This window comes from Acromyrmex echinatior, chromosome 5, assembly GCF_024713525.1.
Source record: "Acromyrmex echinatior isolate Ae372 chromosome 5, ASM2471352v2, whole genome shotgun sequence".
Classification (NCBI taxonomy): Eukaryota; Metazoa; Arthropoda; class Insecta; order Hymenoptera; family Formicidae; genus Acromyrmex; species Acromyrmex echinatior.
In genome coordinates, this window is record NC_141856.1 from 15,195,905 (window position 1) to 15,218,058 (window position 22,154).

At 37.8% G+C, this 22,154-nt stretch overlaps 1 long non-coding RNA gene across 2 annotated transcripts in view; it reads right to left on the minus strand.

Annotated features, from left to right (window-relative positions):
• The window catches only part of LOC147909831 (uncharacterized), a 371,480-nt gene that overhangs the window by 19,957 nt on the left and 329,369 nt on the right, over positions 1-22,154 (minus strand). Inside the window, exons 2-3 of one of the 2 annotated variants that reach the window (XR_015545202.1) lie at positions 4,884-5,141; positions 3,912-4,821 (exon numbers count right to left, since the gene is read on the minus strand). This is a non-coding gene — a long non-coding RNA (uncharacterized LOC147909831). Of the gene's footprint in view, positions 1-3,911; positions 4,822-4,883; positions 5,142-22,154 lie in introns of those variants that run through there. The other variant, XR_015545203.1, reaches the window with a different exon arrangement.

Here is a 22,154-nt window from a genome sequence, read left to right on the forward strand (position 1 = left end):
AATCTATTTACTTCGCGATATTCGGAAAATTTCTTTTATGTGAAATATAATTTTAAACACAGAAAATATTAAGTGTAACATATTCATAAATTATTCTTGGAGAGTTAAATATTTTATCGTTATACTTCTTAAAGAATATGGCAATCTTTCTATTTTTGATCGTATAGGTTTTAAATAAAATTGTTGATTAATCCGACTTTTTCATTGAAAAAATAAACATAAAAAGTAACTATAAAAAGTTTAAAGATAGCTTCAGAAAAAGAGTGTTACACATGTCAAATAATTCGAAGACAAGCCATCCATTCCTTTATAAACCTTCGTGCGCGTGCATTCCATTCAAAAGAAAGCAAACTCTATTATTTGATCCTGTTGACAAATATCCTATCGAAAAGAAAATGGTAAACGTGTTTATGCAGTGCCAGTTCTTTTGTAAGAATAAAAGCTTTTAGGTAAACAGAAACTCTTCAAAAATAAATATAACTTAAATCATAGTAAAAGAAAGTAAAAAATAAAAATGTTTCTTTAATATAAATAAAATTACAAGTTTTGCAAGAAAACTTTCATTGGTTTTTGATAATTTAATAATTTAATTTATTTTATAAATATGAATAATCTAAATTATTAAATACAATATAATTATTTGCATAAATATATTTCTTGAATCCGCATTTCTTACAGTAACCTCATTATTAATCAAATAATCATTTTTAATTATGTTTCTTTATACTTTATAAATTAAAAATTTATGATGTAAGCTTAGCGTGTAATTAGTAATTATAAATAAGTAAATTCATAAATTATAACGTAGGCGTCGTTGACACGTCATCGATTCGTTTTCACAACCTCTTTGACTCATCGAAACAGAGTCCATAAATCACATAAGATTCTTCGCATTCTCGGCATTGTGGGACGGTACACTTGTTCCAAGTTCCATTCTTTCGCCCATTCATACCTACGCAACAATGCTCTACACCTTATGATTCCATAGAATTCCCGTGTACCTACGTGTAAAAGTATAAACCGGTATCGACCACCAGTCGAATATTCTCCATTGAAAAATATCGATGTGGCACAGATTAAAAAAAAACCCTAAACTTCTACGAGAATCATTTCGCTTTTCTTGCGAAACTTATTGGTCTTTGTTAATTTAATTTTATTTGTATATTAAGAAATATTTTTTATTTATTTTTAATATATATAATTAAAGCCATACTTGTTTTTGAAACATTTTTTATTACTTGAAAGCTCTTATTTTTATAAAATAACTAGCGTCAAATACACTTACGACTTTTGTCACAGAATCAAATAATAGAGTTTGATTTTTTTTTTAATGGAATTTGATACACAAGCACAAAGTTTCATGAAAAAATAAATGACTTGTCTTCGAACACAGCTTTTTCTAAACCTCTTATTTTGTTATGTATTTTTTCAACAAAAATTTCATATTATAATATTATGTGTAATTTATAATTTATACAGTTTAAAGGGCAAAGTTCGTTGTGTTCTTTAAGAAATATAAAAATAAAATATCTAATTCTCCAAAAATAATATATTAATATATTAATATTCAATATTTTTGTATTTAAAATAATATTTCGTATAAAAGAAATTTTTCGAATAACTCGAAGTAAATAGATTCGTCAATTTTTAATAGCAAAATAGTCAAATAGTCAACAACCTTTTTCGAAATATAACAAACTATAAGTACAAGCAACATTCGCTACTAACATTTTGCAAATATTAAACAGAACGTTATTCATACATATTATATCGTCCTCTTTAATATAACCGCAGCGTCCACTTTTTATGATCGCTGAGCAAATTTGTACGGTGTTCCAAGTCGGCATATTTAAAGCAGAAACGTCTCACATTCCTGGCAACGAGGTCCTAGTATCTGAGTATATTATTTCGCCGGTAGACCGCTTTTTTTACCAGCAGGGTTCCGTTGCTAATCTCTCGTCTCTGAAGCATTTCCCTCCTTCTCTAACATCGTCCCTCTTTCCCCGCTTCGTTTTCTTTTATACAATGCACTTTTTACTCAGATCCTGCTTGTTGACAAATTCTTTTTTTCTTTCTCGTTGCGCGTACCCGCGCGAGTCGCGCGGTGAGGAACGGCCGTCTCCTTCCTCCCCATTACGAGCCACGGCAACCTGGCCCCGTTTTGGAGTCCACGTTTCGGTCGCTTGTGAAGTTTCGCCGCCACTCCGTGTCGTCTATCGCGCGCGGACAAGTTCGCTTTACGCGGATGCGGACCCTTTGTCGTCTCGGATACGTGACGGCGCGGCAACACCTATGCAGAGGGCACCCAAAGGGACCGACCACACCTGATCCTCGAAGTCCTTTAAGGCTCAAGGAATTCGAAATTGCGCGCGACCGACTGTGCTAGCCGCGTGGTAACGCGGATGAGGTGTGGCGAGCGAATTATCGGTGATCTTTTTATGCGTTTCGCTTGAACTTGTATACGTGTTGAATGGAAGTTTTAGATGATGTCTTACCTCGAGGATTGCAACGCATTCACGCTATTTTATGTTAGTCTATGAATATAAAAAGCCGATTAAGCGAATAACAATCAATTTGCTATATATATATATAGAGCATAATTTATCTTATACAATTCTAGTATTAAGCTTTAATTAGTATAAAGTAATTTCTTCATAGAACTTGGAAACTTAAGAGTTGACATAATTAAATTATTGGTACATTAATTGTTATTTGTTTAATCCGCTATTTATATATATAAATGTGTGTGTGTCTATACATGAACATTTAATACTATAATTAAAATTTAGTATAGTTTAATATTAAGATCTACTCGATGGATATGTTAAGAATAATTTATATATTGCAAGATTAATTTTGCAGTATTTATTTCGTAAAATTTTTTATTATCAATTTTATATTTTAATTTTAATTTGAAGACACGAGTAATTATTTATCAAACGTCAAGATATCAAACGTCACCTGATTTCTGATGTGACGTGTCTTGGAACTCTATTATTCTACAGAATAATACTAGAGCGCTAAAGGCGACCGGTGCTGCGTTCATTCAATCTTTTCCCACAAGTTTGTCCGAATTCTGGAAACCTTTTTCTATTCTCCATGTTTTTTCCTCCTTTACTCCCCCCCCTCCCCCACCCCCTCCTTCCTCTTAGAGGGCTGAAGGACTCTTTGCATGGGAACGCGAAACTGCGGACGCTTTTCCTCGTTTTCTTCTCGCCCTTTTATCCGTAAACCTCGACGAAGCGATCATCTTTGTCGCCTCGTTGTCGCTACAGCGGCTCCTGCAATCCTTTCAGATTTTTACGTAAGATTCCCTTTTTACGCTCCAACTATTCTTTGTACCGACAAATCTCGCTAAGTCGATCGGATGAATCCATGTTTGTAATCCACAGATACCTTTGTCATCTCATACAAAAATATTTTTAAAAAATGATGAAAATGTTGCTAGTTTTGTGTTCTGTTATTTAGCAGTACACTGTTAGAAATGTAACTACGAGCTTCATTTACATGTAAGGAACAAAATTAAAAGTAATGAATGATTTAACTGAAAATTAAGTTACAATAATTACTTAAATGAAATGAACATGTACATTAAATTTATGAAATTTAATGTGCTGTTAATAAAATTTTATAAAAAGTACATTAAATTTCATAAATTTTTATAAAAAATACATTAAATTTTATGTACGTGTGTAAAATATACTTTTTAGATATAAATACATTATAAATTTAATGTAATGTCATGAAATTAAATTCAAATAGTGTGACTTAAAAGTTAATAAAATTTAAGAACATTTTTAACAATGTAAATATTCAGTAAATTCACAGTTACGAATTAATAAATCATTGTACGCATATATAATAAGCAATAAGTACAATAATGATGGAATTTTTAAAAAAACAAGTCAATATTTCTAAAAATAAAATTATAAATTCTTCGATTTTTTAATCGACTATATTGGACCAATAGAAAATAATTACATTATATTACGGATAAAGTCTTGGATTGAAGTTTTATTCACAAAATTGGTAAAACCGTACACTGATATCCCAAATCGAGCGAAGATTCACAGCGGTTATTCTGAGAAATTACTTAAGTAGGCCCCACGCCATTTACTTCAATCGGAACGAAATTCGCCGAGTTAACGGTAGAAAAGGTAAAAGACGGGAAGGCGGAGTCGTTAGTTTCTGGCACAGAAACGTAGAAATTATTCTAACTACCGCCTGTGCCTGCGGCGATTCGATCAGAGTTAACGGTCTTTACACGCAGAAATGGCTTTACATTCTACCATCGTTCACTTTTCGTTGTTTGAAAGATCATGCCCGAATTTCTTTGATCAGATTCATAAGATCACCAAAGCTATGCTCAACATATTCATGTATCTATCAAGTTATAAAAACAGCAGATGATTTATCCAGAAAAAATGTATCCATAAAAAAATGCAATTTTACATGAAACATTTAAAAAATTCCTCTAAGAAATTCCTTCGACAGGTGGATTCCCACAAAGATTCGCCATCTTCGATTTAGAATAAGATTTTAAATAATTATGATATTAATTTGTACAATTTTGTTCAGCAGAAGCTGTTACATTGCTTGTAATCTAAAAGTTATTTTATATTTTATTATTAAATCTGCTTGTTGTTATTATTAAATCTTCCGCCACACTCGAACCAATATAGCATGTGGACGATGCATTCGGATGACACAAGAAACCGGAAGAAATCGACGGAAGCCTTGCAAGCGAATGCGCAACGTCATGATGATATCATGTCCTAGTACCGTCATGGTGATATCATAGCACAGACAGCTGACACGCACCTGAAATATCGGCTTGATTGCTCTGTCGTTTAATCGGTGAAAATCAAATGGAAAACACTTACTACTACCAATAGCCTTCCATGAAGATCTGACAGTTGCGGTTACAAATGAGTCTGGGTCCTTCGTGTACTCATCTTCCTTGAACTGCCACATGGCGTTAAAAACGGTGCCGACTTTCCTCTTTGTGCCACGCGTCCGAAGATACCATATGGCCCTCTTCGGCACCCTCTTCTGATCCTTCTCTCTTCTTCAGGGGTTGCGGCGCAAAGATTAAGTGGCGGTAGATATGCGCTCGGGTAAAGTGGGCCGAGAGCTATCTCCTAGAAGGATAAGATATTCGATAAATTTATATTATTGAAACACAAGGTATGAAACTGTTATCGATATTAATTTGATGGGTCACTTTCTAAAACACAATTTTTATAATTTTCGAATTTTTAAATCTTAATTATAATACATAAAATATTATAGAGATTACTGGAAGAATTCGCTAATTTGTAATCAATATTATATAAAAGAAATTATCACTTCAACTTAACTTTGTTAATACAAGTTTATGAAAAATATTAGATTAGAGTTATATCAAGAATCAGATATATCACATTGAGTTTTGCTTTATAATCGCTGAACGTAGCGGAACAATGCTATAACAATCATGAAACTTATATAGCGTTTATACAGGCGTCGACGCACATATGTTTGCAAGAAATATGCGCGCTAAAAACGATAAGGACAATGTTTTTATGAAGTCACAATAAGTCATAGCAGCTCTTAAACTGTATCTCACACCGTGGTCCCGCATAAAACGGAACAGTGTCGCGTAAGAGTCATGGCACTTGAATAGCGCGATGCCTACGAAGTAGCCGGCGATGCTGGACACGCGCAACAATGTTTAAGAGCTGGCTCATATCGCGTAATCAAAAGCGAGCTGCAGAGACATTGGTTCCTCGTACCGCGTGTACAATGAAGGAACAAGTGGGTAAGCACCGACGGTCGCGCAACACGTGCTATTGTGCGTGCCCAAGACAAGCGCATAGGAGAGTCGCCCGAAGAAAAGGCCGTAAATCCCTGAGACTCCTCATGCACGTTTCATTGTGAATCTCGCGCTTACAATCTCGCTCGTTTCATGGCAAATCCTTCGTCGAGAGAACCTGCGTCGGGGGCGACGTGTGTGGTCGATGTGCATGGCTCTGCGCGACACGTTCAACAAAATTCACCATTCCTGCGACACCGCATGGCTATTACAAATATAACATCTTGAAAGGGATTGAGATACCGAAAATGTTTGAAATATTGATAACTTTCGCGCATTTTTAAAATTTACGAATTTTCACCAAGCTTCAAATGCGCAATGAATTATTCACATAGTGTTTATTATTCACACAGTAATGTGTAATTTTTCATTTCCATTTTTGTTTCAGTTTATTATATACACAATAATATATAATTTTAAGAACGATTTTACTAAAATATCTAAAAATTTTGTTACAGATCTAAACTAATAATAATTTTGTTGGATCATCAAATAATTATCTAAGACTCTTAAGTGTGATGAGCAATGCTGGTAAAAGTTTTGATATGCTAGCAATTAGTTAGAGCATCCTACATAATTATTTTGATGGTTAAAAAATTATTTTCAAATTTATATATCATAAGCTAAATTTTTAAGATTTTTAAGATATTTCAGGAAAACCGTTCTTTCCCTCTGCTATACATATTGAAAAAATCAATGGCTGAAATATATTAAAATGCATTTAGAAAAATGAAAGAAATACTCGGCTACATATATTATATTAATTATTATAGCTATGTTATGCCGGGGGGGTCTGCTTGAAAGACACATCAATTTTTTCTAAAACGAACACGATCTACATTCTTCTTGAAAACAAAGACATTGGATGCACGGAACCTAGCATTAAATGATCGTTAAGAATTGGCTCATTTTGGTTTTCCGTTATTACGGAAAAATTAGAAAGAACCCCCGCAACAGCAGGTGAGACAAGTCGCCGGTAGAATATAGCTAAATGGCTAGCATCCGCCCTCGTTATTGGTCATAGAACCGGTATCCGCGCATGGTGGTCAGTTTCTAGAGGACGGTTACACCCTCTATCGCTTTCCAGACACGCGGATCAATATATTACCAACAAGGTGACGTGCCGCTCGTTCAACTGTCTTTGAAGATCTATATATATGGTTGTAGACACGCGCCATGTGTTAGTCGCACCCACAATGATCTATGAAGAAACCACTTTCGAAATTGACGAGAAAATTAAATTTAACATAGATCATATCGTAGAAACAAGGAAAACGCAAACGCTAACTGAGAAAATAACAAATAAAATATATACACGTTATTTTAAATAATCATAAATGTATGTTTGTTACATTTAGAAAAAATTTTTTGCTCCTCTCAGAAGGGTCTTTGACCTCACAATCAGCCTGTCGACCAGCCTGAGTCTTAATTCCTTTTCATTCAGCTGGAAACGTAATATAGTCGTTTTGGAAGTGACCAAAACTGCCGCATAAACGAATCACAATGAAACCATGAGATAGAAGTTGTTGCGCAGTGATTTCTTCGAGGAGCATCCGAGGACAAGACGTCAAGTATCCTTTCAGAACGATCACGTAGGGAATGAAAGAGGGAGACAGTAAAGATAGACGTCACCTCCGGTAGTGTCATGTCGGACGTGTCCGAGTCTTTGTCGGATCATGGACTCCGGCCTGGTACAGTCTTCGTCCTCCTGCGCACAATGGCAGGTCCACGGTGCAGTCGGAGAACGTTGAATGCGAGTAAATGACCTCCATTCACGGTGGATCGCCCACCATTCCATTGAAGAAACGATCCCGGGTGGGCCCACTTCTCCCGAGATCTCTAAGACGAGATGTAGGTGCACATCCAGAAATTTAACTCATCAAGTACTGGCTTCGAATTTTATTAAGACATTGAGAAGATGATTCATTGTCTCTTTTTCTCACTCATTTTTGCATGAGACTTTTCATTTTAATCGACGATATTTAAAAAACTGCAAGAACGATCTACGGATGTTCCCAGTTAGTTTCTAAAGAATTTGATCATCACTGTTATTAATTATCTATGTCTGCACTAAGCGGTATTTTGCAGATAGCAGGTAATCGCAGGTAGACTATGCGATAATAGTAGAAAGCATTCCATAAATATTTTACAGGACAGTTATTTAAAAAGCATCCCCCAGCATGTCCTTGCTAACAAGCAACTAGCGCTAAAAGTTAGATATCTACATTCCTATAGTTTTCGACGAATTCTTCAGCTACCAATTGCGTATTCCTATAACTTCGCAGCTTATCCAAGCGGAGAACTGTCTCCGAAGGCGTTCTCTTTGTGCACGGCATCAGCTGTATTCAAATAACTTCGTGAAAAGAAAAAAATCTCAGAAGGAAGCTGAGGAATTCTCAGTTCTAGTAAACAAATGCGGCAACGTAGGGACGTCGCGCGCAAAGGATTCCGTCGATCGGCAAGCTACAAGAACAGCCGATGCTGTCGTCGTTCGCTGTCGCGTACCTGACGCTTCGGGACAGGTAAAAAATTGTGAAACGGCGCTAGCTGAGGGATAGTTTGCGCTATAGAAGAGACGAGACGAAAGGCATACCGCCTTTCCTCTCGCGCTTCTACAACCGCCACAGGCTTCCAGCCGATGCGACGTGCCGGGCAACGGCCCATTCGTTAATTAACGTGCAGCTCGTTCGCTCGATCAACTAATGTTAATTACGCCGGCGGTTGACCAACCTGCACCGCCTTGTCGGTAGGCGTGCCTCACCACGTGCTGTTAAATGTCCCGTTCCATATATTCCACGGCCGCGCACTTTATCCCGAAGCCGTTTTTTTTTACCGTGCCTCGATGTATCGTTGTTGTAATCCCACCGCGTGCCACGACTAATGAATTTTAAGTAATAAACTATGTAATACACACGGTCGATTATCCCTCCGTTTTTCACGCGGCTATTATCGCAACGTCCATTATGTCTCTTGTACGTCGTGATAACACGGAATTGTAACAAATTTCGAGTAATCGTTTAACTGATAAGCGCTTTTATCTCATAAATCATTAATTCGTTGAAATCTAGCTGTGAGTAATAATTTAGAATCGCTCTTGTCAGAAGTATTTGCATTGAAAAATCTATCGACAAATCTTTCTCTCTGTATTTCCTCGTTGGAATAAATGTTTCACGAAGGGTACAACACGATTCTCGATTTATCGATAAGAAAAGGAGGAATCGTAGCCGTGTAAGCGGGAGGGAAGGCCATTACATCATAGCGCTAATTAGTAATAGTTAATGATCGAATGTTGTTGCAAATCCCATTTTATCGGAGTATGGCCACGGGGTACCGATGAAAATCAGGAATCGCCAGAGGTTTTTCCCGGTAGCCATGGACCACCATTTGCGCAATTATTGCGGCTTCAGGGACATAGGGCATCAGTAGGGTTGCCGCACTCTCTACGGCCGATCGGTTATCTGCGGCTAATTAACACGGCCAGAAGCCCGCGTACTCTCTCCCCCTTTTTTCTCTTCTCCGTCTCTCCTTGTTCTCGCTTACGAAGTACGAGACTTCGCATAGCCATAATCACGTCCGATATATATATATATATATATATATACTGTCACGGTATTCGCGCGCGGCACCTAATTAGTAGTTCTCGTCTCTTTCTCTCTTTCTCTCTGTCTTTTTCTCTTTTCTCCGCCCTGCTTCCGCACTTGTTCCCTTTTATATTTTGCGAGATGCATAAGAATGTACATTGTGAACGTAGACAGGAATATTCAGTTCCGCCCGAATTCAAACTAATCGCGCAATTAGTCGAGGCACTTACCTCGTTAGATTCATGACGAGTGAGTGCGGAAAGGGATCGGTTGGCGCGTAATACTCTCGCCTAGAAAGGTTGAACAAAGCGGAAAATGACGATGCACGATAAGTCAATTTATATTCGCGGTCTGTTGATAAAGATGTTATTTCGTAAATTAGAATAACATGGCTGTCTCGTGCAATAACGTTTTCTTTATGAAGGTGATTGCGAGATATCTCTATGCTTGCCTAATAATAGACTCGCTGATTGTGCAATTAATGCCTTCAAGCGCAAGGACACGTTTTGCTTCCAATAAATTATTGATAACGTAACGTTTGTCACGTCTATTTTCACCAATGCTCGTGTCACTTAAGTAATGCTCTTTGCAACTGTTCGCGATCTTTAATCGATTAAACTGAATTCTGTAATGTATATCGTTGTATACGCGGAATAGGTGCGAAAAGGTGAAGGAACGTTAGCAATCTAAATTGGAAACCGGTGGAACGGGTAGGTGGAATCATAGATTACTTCATAAGCGTTCGTTTCATATGCGTTATACCTATAGATATAAATCTCAGGCAATACCTAACATTGTGAAAATCTAGCGTATATAATCGTTCATATATGGGTACTTGATAAAAAATCTTACATCTGAATTATTAATCTTAAAAAAAAATCTACAATCATTATATTTGTCAAATTAATTATAAAATCAAGTCATATACAGCTCATTAATGATAATACTATAATTTTGAAAAATTCTTGTACATATTGTATTTTAGAGAAATATATTAATTATTAATATTAAATAAAATACATGATATTAAGTGAAAATCAACGAGAGATATATATCCAACGCAAATAAGATATATTTGATTTTGGTGCTTGATAATATTTTTTGTGCAAATTTTTTCAATTTCTAGTTTAAACAAATTGCGAATCCATTATTTGTCAATCTTGAAACAATCCTAAACCGTTGGAGTACGTAATATCACAAATTATATTAACAAACAATTTAATAATACTGAGATTAACAAGCAGTTTTAAACACTGTAAAGAATTTGTAAAATTCACATAAAAAAGGCACCAAGGTCCGCTTTGGCCGAATATGGCCCTCTTCACTCATTTGAAATAAAATAATTTTCTCCAATCTGTTTGTGAGAAGATTATAAGAATGCAGCTACGATATATCTGTATCATCCGTCAGAAAAATCCAACCGGATGTTCAGGATTTCGCGATGTTTGCGATGGATCCATTTAAGCCGGACGACTTCTAACCGATCTCCCACACATCTATCGGGATTCTGCGGGATAATCTCCGACTTTCCACGACGGGGAAATCGGTGTAACTTAGATGAAGAAATAAGTCTTGCGCGCGTATAGCATTGGCGAAACCATGACAAACCCGACGGCGTCACGAAGCCGCTGCGACTACACAGAATGCTCTTAATCCAATTCCGGGAGCATTCAAGCCGGACCGTTTCCTGTCCATTCGCGCCATATACCGACGAAATAGAAGGCGCGCATACACACATACATACGCTTCGTACGTGCGTGCATCCAGGGTTTCATAAACTGGATTACGCCAGATGAAACGTCCGTCCGAGACGCATCCGGCTACCCGAGAGGAGAGAGGCCATTCAGAGCGACTCTACCTTTTTCTTTCCGTCCAACGAGGTGCGTCTCGCTTCATCTTCCATCTCCTTCTTGTCCTCCTCCTCTTCCTCCTCCTCCTCCTCCTCTTGTCCCTCTCTCCTCCACCACTTCCTTCTCCCGCGATCTCGCTTCTTTCGCGGAGACAGGATACGAGAACTGACGGACGCGGGAATCACGATCCCTTTTGTCCGTCCCGCGGGCTCCGACGTGGCCGATTTCAGCCTCGAATTCCTCTCACGTTTCGGATCCGGGGGATAAAACACTTCTCGTCCGCGAGATAAAGCGCGATCCGCGCCGCCTTGTTAATACCGGAACAGGTTGGTCGTTTATCCGTTTTTATGATACGCAAACATATATGATAAGATTTCTCCTTTATGAGCATCCTATTTTTTGGAGCACTCCTTTTTTGATTCTATAGATATTCACTATACATTTGTTTAATCCTTGTATGCGAATCACTTCTTCAATATCTCGATGTAATTGGATAAATTGAATCCTTTCGATATTTCTTTCTTTGAATTTGCGATAAAATTGTATACCATAATAAAGTGCCATAATAAAGTATTTCTTTTTAAATATACTTTTAACGAGTTGTTCTCGTAGATAAGTACGTAGACAAGTAAAAGATTAATGTATCGCTCGAATTTTAGTACCAATCAAGAGTGGCAATTGACTGAATGTGCATTCAATGTCTAGTAAATCAGGCTACGTCGATAAAAGTGATTTAATAGTTACGCTTAATAGTAAAAACTTACTCGCGTAACTATTAATTTTTATAGGTCTCTGTCTCTCTCTCTCTCTCTTTCTCTCTCAGGATATAAATCTATGCTAAACGCTGCGCTTGTCGGATCCACCTCGCTGTTAAGACACTATTAGGTATAATCTGTGCGGACTTTTCAGCCGAGCGAAATTACCGCGACCGAGAGGAAATGGCTCGGTGAACGAAAGCAAAATACGTTAAAATAACCTTACTACCGTGAGATAGGTGCACCGACCGAGTGCGTGACAAGCGGTAATGGGTCATTAAGCTTCTAACGACTGCGTAAATCTATTCTATCTACGACCGACTTTGTTACTCCGCAAACATCGCGTTACGAAAATGTCTGTATGCGACGTTTCACGATACGACAAGGTGCATGTAAGTCCTTTCCACAGATTCATCGGCTTTCACGATTTGCTTTCGAAATATCGACGAAATGACACTAAAGATTGATTAATATATTCGCACTGTATTTAATTCTCCGAAGCTGATGTCAAAATAATCTGTAACACAATTACCAAATCTGTAAAAACTTATGTAATTTATTTTAATTAAAAAGCATATATTGATTTAAAAAAACCAAAATGACGTACTTAACTCGTATATAAAAAAATGTGAATACTAATTTTTTTTTAAATAATAATTCACATTTACAGATGTAACATAAAATATATAAGAATTAGTAAGACATTCGCGCACCGAATGAGAAAGATTCAGGTTCGAATCCTGTTCGAGGTGGTATTTTTTAAAATAAATTCTCTGTAGTGTTTTGAAGATGCTCAGTAATATTAGATATTATTAGTAATATTAAATTACTCAACAATTTAGTTTATAATATTATGTACTCCAGCTTTAATTTAGAACTGTGTTTTAAGACAAATAATCAGCACGCAGCGTTCCTTGAATTAAGAATTATAAAAATTTATACAAAAATATTATAAGATTGTTAAGATAGACTTTGACCGAGAGAGAAAGGATAGTCTTCTTCGCTTATTTGTATTGATCGATTTCTTGGTCGATTGTCACTTAATATTATAAAAAATATAATTGAGTGGATCCAATAAACTCACCATCATTTTCGAAAGAAAGATCATTAAACAATTGAATATGTATTCGTTACATCTCATTAAATTGGAATGTAATTGGAATACAATAACACGGTCTAGTAATACAAAATTAGAAACGTAGTAGTATTGTCAGATTATATTGAAAGATTGCACATAACTCGGATATGATTAAAATCAAATAGCGCGAAACAGAATTAATCGCCATGTGAAATTGCAAGATACCAAGAAATGAAACGTCGCGCATCGAATCGATTTATCGGGTTGAAAGGACAGATCGTCCACGGATCGACCGTGCTGCAAAACTGCACGAAGAGATGTCTAAGGAGAAATGCACCCGTGTCATTTTGTCTCGTTAGGATATACAGCGAGGGGACATGGCGTCTTGCAGCCAATGTTCTCAATCGACGTGGCTGACACCTCCATGCTATGAGTACGCTTATAAGGCGGACAGCGGTAACGATTCCATGACACCTCGCCTTAATAAATACGATTGGTCCGCACGCGCTCGCCTGCACGCGTCTTCGTGACGGAAGATGAAAAAAAGGGGCAGAGGTGAGCAAAAGAAAGGTAGTGCCTTGCTGTTTTGACGTTTCATTGAGTGACTTTCGCGAACGTCGCATGGACAGTTCCTCGTGTCTCCCTATCAAAGATCTCTTCCGAAGCTGCGCTTACATCGTGCTCATCTCTTTAGAGGAGTATCGAGAGAATGATGACGGCGACCGAGAGGAAGGTGGATCCATCATTGATGCCGCGTCGCGCGGTCCTCGGATGGAATTTTAAGCAGCTACATCTTGTCGACCGCAGGACTGTAGTTCCTTTTTGCTCGATACGGTCCTAATTTCGCGCGTTGGGTGGCGCGTCGGCTTGTCAAAGGCTTCTCGTGGGCGAGAGGATAAGAGAACGCGACTTAAAATCGACATATTATATTGTAAAACGATCTTCTCGCTCACCTTTATACAATTGATTTTTTTTTTTAGACGTTTGTTTCTTTTTGTCCAAATTTTTTTTTTAAATTGCAAGATATCAAAAGACATTTAAATGTTATAATATTCAGGAAACTGTTGTTAATATAATTAGTAAGATGCTAGATCCAAGGAAAAGCATTTACTTCTTTTCTTTTTTAGATATTCAAGCATTCTTGGGACGTTATAGTCAGGTGCATTCCATTGAATCCTGAATACAAATTCAAGCAAAATGTTCGAGTAGATTCAGCCGATGTCTTCTTTTTTTTGTGCTGAATTCTTTTTATCGTTGTCTCCTTTCTCGTGGGATCAGAGCGAAGAATCAACATCTCGTTGAAAGTCGTGGCGCAACGTAAATTCGTATACGCGCAGCGCCTGGAACCTGCTTGAAGCATGCATGGAAGGGAGTCTTCGCAACAGCCTGCGTTCTTTTCTTCTTCTTCTTCTTCTTCTTCTTCCTCTTCTTCCCGGCGTGGTGAGATTCGTGAAGATAGCTCGGCACGGTAGCTCGTCAGAGAGCCGCGATGAACCTTCCGTGCGCCGTAGCACGTGCGTGTCCGAGCGATACCATCGGTCGTAACTCGATATTGTTTCACTCAAACAAATTAGGGGAATCCTGGGCCTGGGGTAGAGGACCCTGGGTTTCTAGAGTTCAAGTCCGCTTGGCTCTCTTCTCGGAACGAAAGGTAATCGTGTGCTTTTGCGTCGATTACAAGATATAGAAACAATTTATTACAGGTGCGCATTTCGAACGCATTTATTCCTTGATTTGATTGCAATTGCATTTACATATGATTACATATGATTCTTAGCAAGAAATAAATCATCAACCCTTAGTGCTGCAAAAATTATAAAACATAGAACGATAAGGACATTTAACGTGAAAATATCAGTGTAAACCCCTCATATTTCGACGTATCTATCTATTTTATCTATCAAGATCAGTTTACAAATATACATCGTAAAACGCCATCTAAATTCTCCTGGTTTCCCAGTTGAAATTTGTGTAGAATAACGAGGAGCAACGGAAGAAACGAAAATGAATATATTTTACTGCATTGATCATAAAGTCGATCGTAATGTCAACCGTAAATTACATGATTTACTGCATACATATATAACTGTGATGATTATTATAATACGTTATGTCAGGCCATATATTTATATGTCGCGTGAAAATAACCACGTCGAGGTTGAAGTCTTGCCGAAATCTAAATCGCGTCGTTCTATTCTATATAGTTCTATTCTTCTGAAAGATTTCCAGGGAACTTCTTTTCATTTTTATATTTTCGCGGATGAAAGCAAAAGGTGTTGGTGGCATGCGTGGTAAAGAGCTGGGTCGTAGGTTGCAAGGTTTCACGAGTTCCCCTTGTAAATTACGCCTAGCCTCCGGCAGTATAATTGTCGGCGTTAATAAACCCGCGACGTCGACAGGGCCGTGTTTATGCTCCTTTATGCACAGTCGACGTAGGTTTCCGAGGGCGCCCTAAGCGGCATGTTAACGCGCAACCCCGCGTTAACTTGCCGCCAACTTGCCCGCCGGTCGTTAAGTTAATTGATCCGTAAGTTGAGACGGATTTCTGTGCTCACAATGTTGTACGAGGACGCGATGGATTATGTCGGTAAAATTAACTGAGCGGTTTCTTTTCAACATTGGTAGATTTAGTAAACGCGTCTTGTCCTCCGAGATGTATAACATATAATAACAAATAGAGAGACAAATAGAGAAATAGAAGAAAATTTTTTTTTTACACTAAAAAGATAATATATCTAAAAGATACTTGCTCATTTATAAACAATTAAGGATTTTAATTTATAATTTTTTAATTTATTTTATATAATTCTACGATGATTTTGAGATGTTTCAAGCCTCAACTAAAATATATATTAAACAAATATTTACATATTTTTTAATGCAATTATAGTAAATAATAATTCCGAATAAAGTTTCCGTAAAGTTTTTGACAGCGTTATATGTTAATGTAATTGTTGTAAAATATCAGTAATATAAATTCGCGTGGGAAAATATGTACATTTGTAGGTGTACGTGTGTGTGTTTTCGGCGTCTGCTGAGCGGATGAAAGCTTCTCCGCATCTGTGTCGGCATCTTCTAAAGGTGCCTCATTACGTGAGACCGAATAATTAGTAGCGAGCACATCGTGAATGATCTCTTTGTAAGGAGCCCGCGTGTCAGGTGTCATCGTGTCCGCCTCTTCGCCTACTCCGACTCCGCTGCTATCTCATCATGGTCGCGTCTGTGTCCACCGTCTCCTTCTGATTAACGGCCCCTCATTACTGGCTCGATGCGCGCCGTGAAAATCATCGTGCTCGATGTAGCGCCATGCATGTCCCGAGAACGAACTTGTCAAGGGACATATTCTTTACGACAGCATCAAGTCCTGACGACTTGGGTGGCGGACAAGGATGGGAACCGGCAATCGGTGTTAAATTCGTTCAGCAATCAAAAAGAGAGAGAAGCGAGGTTCCGAACATATCAAAACCCCTTGTTCGCGTTTAATAGAATCTTTAATACATCCAGTCGCACGATCAAACTTGGCATATAGACAAATATCGATTGGTAGCGTGTCAAAAAAAAGTCTGAGCCTTTAATGGCCGGCTTTAAGGTATTATGATTGAGGCTGCTGTTAGCCTCCTTGCTTTAGAGTGAAACAAGATGCAATGGAGATAATGTGTAAGGAAGACGGGTGGTCAAACCGTCGGACATAATCCGCAGTCTCATCTGGCGACATTGTAAGCCCAAAATGGGGCCCGGTTTGTGTTCCGCCAAGCAAAATTAATTCTCGCGAAAGATCGAGATGCTTTGCTTGCTCGGACAAAATTGAACATTTGGACTTGAAAGAGCTAATAAGAATACTCATTGTACTCGGTAGATTTATAGCATGTTTTATTTAATTTACATTCTACATTTCGCGATCAAATATTATCTTGATTAGTAACATTTTCGCATTACTAAAATGTAAAAAAATATTGTAGATTAAAAAAATATAAATTAAATATAATAGAAATTAAAAATTCGCAGACATTATATACCATTTACAAAACAAATCAATAATTTTTAAATTTTGCCCGCACAATCTTTAATAATACAATTATTTAAAAAATGAAACAATTAAAAAAATGTAATTTTTAAGTCATTATCATAAATGTTAGGTAAACATTGTCTCATCAAAAGTGAATTAATTTAACTTTATAAGAAATTATAAAAGTCGTTAGTTTGAAAAGTATACTTAAAAAAAATCGTTAGTTATCACAACTTAAGAAGAGTGATTTTTGTTGTGGAACAAAAATGACATTTAATCGTGTCAAGAATATATTCTCTTTGTCGACATCATTTGATTCATCAATATAATTTTCTGTCAAGTTAAAAAATAGTTTTTCCCCTTTTCTGAAAAACTTAATTTTTTTAATTGTGTCACTTTTGTGTAAGGGAACGTCGGAACAATATACGGTATTGAGATGTAGGTACATACAATGTAAAATGTGCTGCACTTCTCGAGGAAATATAGTATACGCAACCCTCTTTAGAAAAATAATTTCTTCTACTGGACGAGTATATTAATTTACATTTTTTTAGCTCGAAGCATTTCATTAGCCGCATTAACATATCATTGCGTTCACCCAAGTTTTCCTTCAGGGCATATACATAAATTAGTGACATAACTTTACGGCGATCTTTAAAATTTTACGAGCAAAATTACGGACTCGCGCACGGATGACAAATTAGTACAGGATTCCAGACCATTGATCGTCGTGGACATTACAACGACTCTAATTAGCGGTATCCAGCTAACGCGGGCTAATAAGTTCGATTCGTCCGCTTCTACCGCGCGAATCGACAGTGCGACTAATCGAACCGCCCGTACGCGACCAATAAATTCATGCTCTGATTGCGTGTAAAAACGGCAATTACCGGTGGCTACCATGCGTGAAGATATCACGCTAAATTACACCCCGTTAAGTTTACTTTCCCGCGCTACCACTAGTATGGTGAATACTCTTCCTGTCATGGAAAAATCAGTTATATGTATACAAGTAAGGTGATGAGACTTTCGGGGTATGGAATATGGAATATCTATGTTAAAGGAATTTTTAAGACTTGTTGTGTAAATATGATTGCACAACAAGTAGGGAAAGGAGCCTTAAAATTGGATCACTAAATGCTTTGCTAATCGATGTGAATTTTTTAAAAATATCTATGATTGCAATTACAAAGCTCGTCGTTAAATATATGTGCCGTAATTTTTAGATTATTAATAAATGTTTTAGGGTACGACCCAGTAAATAATAACATTGCATCAATATTGTAATTTTCCACTCAACAACATAAATGTCATATAATCCATGTTGTATATAGTTACATTGCTGAATAAGAAATTATAACATTGGTGTAATATTACTGTTAGCTCTGGTGGTTTACTAGGAACCAATAATTATATTTAAATAGAAAAATGTTAGCAAACCACATCTAATCAGAAATTACCCGTGGTAGAAATTTTCAATAATTATGTCGCGCCCCATTCCTCGAATATAACGCCATCCGATGATCTTATCGGAAAACGAGTTTGAATCGCGGAGAACTTACGTCGAGAGGTCAGGCACGGGCAAACACCGGTATCCGCCGATTGAAACTGACTTAATGAAACCCCATTCGGCGTCAATCGAGGCGAGGTCCTAATCGTTATTCCAGCAGTAATGTTAATCGCGCTCGTGTTCCAGCAAGAAATGCGGGGGACAGAAATCGCAATTGCGTTCCAGGGATCTCTCTTATTAAAATCGCTGACCCTCGACGGCGAGCTCGGTTTCTACTGTCCGCCGATTGTCCGTGCCGTCATATAACTCGTGAAAGTACCGCTGCTGCTTTATTGCCCATAGTTTTTACTTCGGACGCCTTTTTACGCTCGTTTTCGAAATACATCATTGAACCGCAGGCACTTCGGCAGAAACTCACTTACTCTCATATTAATTACACATTACCAGTAAGTGGTTTTTTTTTTGTCAAGGCAGTATAATCAGTCGATAACATTCAGGCATATTATTTACATAATATATTTTATGAGTTGCAAACAAATTTGGAATGAATTTTCCTCCCGAATCATTTTGCGCAACATTATTTTCTTCTTACCCCCAACAAATATGAGTGACGCGTATACATATATTCTTCTTTAACATTGCGTGTTGCGTTGAATTTTCTCATGAAGAACGCAAAGTAACGTCGGAGATCGGCTGATCAATCGGAGGTCAAAGCACCAGGCGACGCGGTCCGTGAAATTCGCCTTGGAGAGTCCGGCGGCGAGCATGTCGACGGAAAAGGGTGAGACGATTCCCGACGCACTCGGTTCGATCGCGATAATGGCGACGGCGATCGCCGACAGGAAGGCAGTTTGATTGGACGTGCACCGATCGCGTAATTAGACACGCCTCATATCTCGTCGATAGCACTGGGAAGCGTTTAGGCACTGAGGCGAGGAGAAGCCCGCGTCTGAAAGGATTCACGAGGTGAGGGACGATGCGAGTATACGCGCGAAAGTATTCGGCGAATCACTCGCGCGTATACGCTTGCGTGGGCGTATCGCTCTCTCGTTCTCGTACGTACGTGTTCCGAACACTCCGGTGTGCGTCTTCATTATAGACAGCCCGTGAGAGCATTTAGATGATATCATAACGGCAATTACCCATCTCTCTCTCTTACTCTTTCTGCTCGTTCGCCAGATTTCTTTGCCGATCAGCGTGGTGGCCACACCGATTAATATTGGTTCTGCTCATTATAGCTCTTCTTGATCATACTTGTCCCATTGTAATAGTCTTTAATGTCCGTAATATCGTCGTGGGTGTGTGACCACCGGCTTAGCCTCACCATTCTGCGTACACGTATATTTCGCGGTCAATAAATTATTTTCTTAAAAAATATTTAAATGCTTATCTTTATTTAAATTAAAATTTGTAAGAATATTATTATCGGTAAAGGAATCCTAAAGGGACAAAATTGTCGACATTACAGGTTATAAAAAATTCTCCAAATTGATTATACAGATTGCAAAATCCTTTACACAATCAAAATACTCTTAAAAAAAGATGTGGAACGGTTAATTGGGTAATAAAAAAATCATTAACAAATTTAGCATTTACTGCAATTTTTAATTTTTCTCGTTAAAACGACCGCACCTTTTTGTATCTTGATTATGTAAAAGGTTTTTTTCAATATGTACAATCAATTTGGAAAACTTTCTGACATATAATGTCGATAACTCTGTCACTTTAGAATCCCTTTAGAATTAATGTAAAAATAAAAAAAATAAAGCATCACGTATGACGTAAATCAAAATTAAGATCGTTCCGATCCGATTCGATTAACATAAAAATTTTTTAAGTCAGACCTTTGCGTATAATACATAAAGCATAAGAGAATCGATCAATCATCAGAGTCCTTCATTTCATGGAAAGAAAAGACTCTGATTGGTCAATTCTTTTATGTTATGTTATTATTTGTTATGCAAAAGTCTGTGCTCCGGCTTTTCAATACAACATAATGGAAATTATTCTTTCATATGATTCCGATAATTTCGTCGACACGACATCACAATTAGATTAGCCCCGTTTCTGATGTCGGTGATTAATCTTGGCTCAGATTAGAAATCGCGGCAGCAAGAACGTCTAATGACGTTAATGGCGTGCGATTACAATGAGACACCATGTCAGACAACGTATGGTATATCCATTGTCGTGCGTTTCGAACCCTGATAATCCTCCAATCGGACGTACAACAAAGTAGGTAAAGTGGCAGCGGGTGCCACCGGTATATCCCCGCGTTCGTTGTCTCGCTTGCTGTATAAATGGTCCGTAATCTCGAGATGGGTAGGACCACCATGGCCGCGCCGTAGTCCCCGACGTGTAATACGACAGACTCGTAACTCATATCAGGACGCCCACACCCTCAGGTAGCGGCGACAACGGCGGACAACATCGGACACCCAGGGCGAGGACACTCAATTAGGTTTCCTCTTCCTTGACCACCGTCTGCCGATAAAACGCGTTCTGTACGCGCGCGATGATCGTGGCGACCACCTGTCACATTCGGTAAGACGCTTCTTGCACTTTGCAAGAATAATCATTATATGTCCCCGACAATTTATTACAAACTTTTATGTCATATTAAAATTGTTAACGTTTCTCATTGAGAAAAATGGTCTGGTTGGATTAAATAGTAATTCCGGTGGAAGATGGACGAATCAGAATTTTCTCAGATTTAATCTACTAGAATCTAATTGAGATAACTAGAATTCTGATTGATGTAATGATTCTGGTAAAAATAGGAATTCTAGTAGATTTTATCAGAAATATTGTATCAGCCAAAATTCTGGTTATCTCATGGAAAAAACATATTTGGGTGAATTAACTCATCACTGAAACTGTGATGATAAACTTAACTAGAATTCTGGATCGTTCATTTTCCACCACAATTCCAGTCAATTTTTCAACCAAATGTTTTTTTTCCGTGCTCAATTAGAATTCTAATAAAAATCAGAAAATTCTGATTTGTTCATTTTCAACGAAAAATTGTTTTCAACGTTGCTTCAATTTTTAACCGATCTTATTTTTTAACAGTCTATCGTACATTGATTGATATTATCGCTACTGATAATAATTCGTAATTTCTCACGCAACGCAATTTCTCTTTCTCAGATCGAATGATATTTTCTCGTTGCATGCTTTTCCGCGAAATGCATACGGAATGTGGCCACGAAAGACCGCCGCGTACGCAGCAGGTGTTCTCGTGAAACTCCATTAAACGCCTAAGTGCGTCCTTCAAACATTCGTGATTGATGGATCCCGCAGATTTCACGACACCGCGGGAAACAGGACAATGCTCCCGGAGACACGCGGGAGAGATCGATCCCTTCCACGAAGAAATATCCACGTACTCCACATCGCGCGAGAGGTCATTAGGCTTCCAAGCTCGGCCGGGATCTGCGATGTCGACGCAGGACGATAAATTTCCAAGGTGGTCCGCCCGAGGATAACGAGGATTTAGAGACAGCAGAGTGGAATTCGT